The sequence below is a fragment of the Papio anubis genome, chromosome 12 (assembly GCF_008728515.1).
Source record: "Papio anubis isolate 15944 chromosome 12, Panubis1.0, whole genome shotgun sequence".
Lineage (NCBI taxonomy): Eukaryota > Metazoa > Chordata > Mammalia > Primates > Cercopithecidae > Papio > Papio anubis.
In genome coordinates, this window is record NC_044987.1 from 48,203,360 (window position 1) to 48,208,632 (window position 5,273).

General features: G+C 47.3%; 1 pseudogene; it reads right to left on the bottom strand.

The window, feature by feature from the left end:
• Positions 1-4,065: 4,065 nt before the first annotated feature.
• On the bottom strand, positions 4,066-5,273 carry LOC101012076 (annotated as a pseudogene).

Consider the following 5,273-nt stretch of genomic DNA (forward strand, 5'->3'; position numbering starts at 1 on the left):
ACTCTCCAAGTGAGAGAGAAAAAATCAATTTCTGTTGACCTGCTGAAATCAGAGTTGCCACATAGGCTGTTTTTGTTGGTTACTAGAAGCTGTTTGATTTGCCCCAGTTTGATTTGTCCCAGTGGAAAGTAATTTTTTTTTTTCTGAGAAAAATAGAGATAAATTTTATCTATAACAAGTTTACCATTCTTTAAAAAATGGCAACTTCACTCCATTTTGAAGTGTAAGATCCACCCGTCAAATACACAAACCTTAAGAGTACTGCTTGATGAATGTTTACAAAGTGAGCACACCCAGGTTAATTACCACTGAGATCAAGATAACCAGAAAAGCCCTTCATGTCTCATCCTAGTCATTACCCGCCACAAAGATAGCCACTGTTTTGACTTCTGTCATCATAGATTTGTTGCTTGTCTTCTTTTTGAGCTTTATTAAATTGAATCATACTGTATGTCTGCCTTCTTTCAATATTACATCTGTAAGATTCACCTATATATTATAGCTACACGTGTCAGTAGTTTATTCTTCTTCATGTGGTGTTATATTCCATAGTGTGATTAGCACAATTTACTTTTTTTTGTTGTTGTTGTTGAGTGCTTAGTAGTGGGAATAGCACAATTGACTTACAGGTTCTATTACTGATAGTCATTGGGGTTGTTTCCAGTTTTTAGCTATTATCATTACAGCTGCTGGGAACAGTCTTACACATGTCTTCTGGTGAACATAAGCATTCATTTCAGTTGGATATAAAGCCCAAAGTGGAATTGCTGTATCATGTAGTATATATATATATGTGTATATACATGTTCAGGTTTAATACATACTGGCAAAACATATTTCAGTGTTCATTCCCAGTTACATTCTCGCCACCAATTATATGAAAGTTTGAGGTGCTCTGTATTCCTGTTGATGTTTAGTTTCTTCAACATTTTCCTTTCTTTTTTAATTTTTACTTTTTTTGGGGGACAAAGTCTTGCTCTGTCACCCAGGCTGGAGTGCAATGTCATGATCACAGCTCACTGCAGCCTCAACCTCCAGGACTCAAGCAGTCCTCTCACCTCAGCCTCCCAAGTGGCTGGAACCACAGGCACATGCCATCAAGGCCTGGCTAACTTTTTAATTTTTATTTTTGTAGAGATGGGGTCTCACTGTGTTTCCCAGGATGGTCTCAAACTCCTAGGCTCAAGCAATCGTCCCACCTCAGCCCCCCAAAGTGTTGGGATTACAGGTGTGAGCCACTGCTCCTGGTCTATTTTTACTTTTTTAGAGACACGGTCCCCCTCTGTCACCCAGGCTGGGGTATAGTTGCATGATCATAAGTTACTGTAACCTCAAACTCCTGGGCTCAAGCTATCTTCTGCCTCAGCCTCCTAAGTAGCTAAAACAAACGACAGGTATGCACCACCACACCCAGCTAATGTTTACATTTTTGTAGAGATGGGGTTTCACTACATTGCCCAGGCTGGTTTTGAACTGAAACTGCCTTTGCAAAGATTATGACAGTGAGAGAAGTCTATCATGGTTGACTTCATCCTGCTTCTAGACTCACAGGCAGGCTGGCCTTGCTTATTCCTCAACATAGGCCAAGCTAACAATGGGAGAAATTTAGTTTATAGTTTAGCATTGAAGCAAAAATAATGACAGTCCTCCGTAAAACTCATCCCCTCTTTGTTCTGGGACTGAAACCAGCTTTGTAAGACCAATGAAAAGTCACAAGATTAGGGTTATGAGAGGAGACTGAATTCTACTAAAATGTAGGTGTAAAGATAACTAACCATTGTTCCCTAGATTGCTTTTCTATAATCCCTTACTGCTCAGGAGTCATGTGGCCAGAGGTCACAAGATTTGTGACTTCTCCAATCGCTCCTATAGAAAACATCACTATTGTAGAACCTAAGATGGGTCTTTTGAGATGTTTTCAGACTTTTGCACTCTGGCTACTGACTGACTCCACATGGACCTGTGGCTCATGACTCTTGTGGCCCCCACGCAGAGGCTGACACAGCACACAAGGACTGGTTTCTACATTTCTACAATGTAATCTCTAACCAATCAGCAGCACTCATACCCTAGCCCCCTGCCCACCAAATTATCTAAAAAAACCCTAGCCTCTGAGTTATCTGGGAAGCTGATTTGAGTAATAAAGTCTATCTTCTGCTTGGCTAGCCCTGCATTAATTAAACTCTTTTCTTTCTTTCTTTCTTTCCTTTTTTTTTTTTTAAGACAGAGTCTTGCTCTGTTGCCCAGGTTGGAGTGTAATGGTGTGATCTCAGCTCACCACAACCTCTGCCTCCCGGATTCAAGAGATTCTCCTGCCTCAGCCTCCCATGTAGCTGGGACTACAGGCATGTGCCACCATGCCTGGCTAGTTTTTGTATTTTTAGTAAAGACAGGGTTTTACCATGTTGGCCCGGCTGGTCTCAAACTCCTGACCTCAGGTGATCCGCCCACCTTGGCCTCCCAAAGTGCTGGGATTACAGGCGTGAGCCACCATGCCTGGCCTAATTAAACTCTTTCTTTGCTGCAAAAAACCTGCTGTTCTCAGTGTGTTGGGCTTTCTGGGCAGCAGGTAAGATGAACCCATCAGGCACTACATTAGGGTTTATCAGAACCAACTTTTGGGTTTGTTGATTTTCTCCTGTGTACATCAGCTTTCTCTTTAATTGGTTTCTGCTTGTGGTGTTATGATATATAGTTTCCATCTGTAATTCCTGGTTCATCATTCCCATATCCATTGTTGCGGTTTTTTTTCTTTTTTTAAAAATTACCTGTTCTAGGAACACCTTGTTACAATCTTTTGTTGTTATAATGTTGGATGTGTTAGACCCAACCAGCAGGCCGCAGTAAACAGAATCTCTCTTCTGTCTTCCTTTCACTTGCCCCAAGGCAGGACTCTAATGTTTCCCCGCCACTCTGATTTTGGGGTTTAAGGGGGGCAGTCTTGGGGACTGAGCCCCCTCAACCTGTGGGTTCTGACACCATCTCCAGGTTGATCGTGTTGGAACTGAATTGGAGAACACCCAGCTGGTGTCTACTGCTTGGCATGTGGCAAAAAAACCCACATTAGAGCACAGAAGTCTTCTGTATTATTGACTATTTTTGTTTTGGGTAAAAAAATATAAAATTTTTAAAACAAGGTCCTCTGTGTTGATTGTTGTGGTGGGAAAGTAAAGGAAAAACACAGTTTGAGACAGTTTTTCCTGAAACAGTGTTCTCATCTGTATTTTCTTACCTTTACTTTGAATTTATTTTTTTCCCTTGATCCTGTGAAAGGAAAATATCTTGGGCCCCCAAAATCACAAACCTAAAGGGAAAAGTCAAGCTGTGAACTGCTTAGGGCAAACCTGCCTCCCGTTCTATTCAGTCATCCCTCTACTCACTGAGATAAATGGGTATCTGATTGCCTCCTTCGGAGAGGCTAATCAGAAACTCAAAAGAATGCAACCTTTTGTCTCTTATCTACCTATGACCTGGAAGCCCCCTCCCTGCTTCCAGTTGTCCCACCTTTCCAGACGGAACCATTGTTCATCTTACATATGTTGATTGATGTCTCATGTCTCCCTAAAATATATGAAACCAAACTGCCCTGACCACCTTGGGCACATGTGGTCAGGACTTCCTGAGGCTGTGTCATGGGTGTGCGTACTCAACCTTGGCAAAATATCTTTTTAAAAAAATTCTGCCTTGGCACGCTGGTCCTGAGAGTGGTGGGTGCCACCCTGTCCTGGGTGGAGGGAGGGCCTAAGGGCCAGTTAAGGCCAAAGGCGGGAGCCGGGGGGTGTAGCAGACCCTGGAATGCGGAGAAGCCAGGGGCAGGCCCAGAGGCAGCAGTGATAGGCCCATGGAGGGTGAAAAGCACGGGACTGGGACCCAGGCCACAGGGCACCCCAGGAGGCGGGGCACCGGGTCACATGACACAGAACCTGAAACACAGGCACAGGCTCACAGTAAGCACATGGACAAGTAGGCACAGGTTCACAGGCCAGATGCATACCAAGCATGGCTGGGCCAGACACTGGGATACAGTGGTGGTGTTACACACAGACCACAGGGGAGACACGGCACTATGGGACACATGGACTTGATGGCCACAATGCACAGACCAGATCACAGAGCTCGAGGGATGTAGGAAGGAGCCTTTTGGCACTACTGCACTGGAATCATGTGAGACAAGGGTGGTGGGGCCTCTGGAGGTGCCTGGGGCGGTCCCCTGTGGCCCCACTGGGCTTAGTCCGTCTTCCACACTTCGTTGAGCAGCTTCACCACCTCATCATAGATGATAAACACTATGGCCACAACCAGGCTGACCTGCCCCGGAGCGGGACAATGCCCTTGTAGAATCCTTGAGCTCCTCCTTTCTCAGGATCTGCCAGAGGCAGTCCATCGAGTTCCAGTATTTGTGCGCCTCCAGGCCCTACCTGCGGGTCTTAATCACGTCCAGAGGAGTGTTTCCAAAGACGCTGGCTGTGCACACCATGGCTCCGAAGACCCCAGTGATCAGCACGTTCATAGGCTTGTTGGGGTTGTCCCCTCCGTACCAACTGTGCAGGGAATGTCATGACGAAGAAGCAGATGGCCTGATTCCAGCCCTGCTTCAGCACCGTGACTGTGAGGCCCTGATACAGCCCCTTCAGTCCTTGTTACCGCACAATCTTCCTAACCCGCGGAAGAATCCTCTGTACTGGGGGTTTAGGTAGGTGTGGCGGCTGAACTTCACCTTGATGGTCTTCATGGGGCACATGATCACCACGGCCTCAGCCACTCCAGCGCCCAGGCAGCACAGCAGCCCGCGTGTGCTGTCCAGCGTCCCTGGGAAACCCGCATGTGGTTGCTGAGGAACCAGAACATTCCGAACCTGGCGGTCGCCTTGGGGATGGAGCCGTAGAGCAGGGAGCTGAGGCCGCGTACAGGCCCAGGACGCCATGGTTGCAGACACTCGGCCACACCGGTCCCGGATGCTCTGGTACCGCAGCGGGTGCGAGCGCTAGTCCAGCTGCCCTGCGTCTTCACATACTGGGTGGGGAAGGTGATGTAGATCTCGATGCCGCCCGCCAGGCCGCCTGCCAGGATCGTCTTCCCCAGGAGCGTCAGCTTGACCTTGCCAGACGCGGGCGCGGCGGCCGCCAGAGCGCGTGGGGTTCGAGGCGCGGCCATGGCGGGCAGGAGGCTGCGCGCAGTGGCGGCCTCGGGTCCGAGACTTTTGAACTCCGCCCTCGAAATGAACTTTCTAAATTCACTGAGACCTGCCTGAAATTTTTGAGGTTCACAATCCT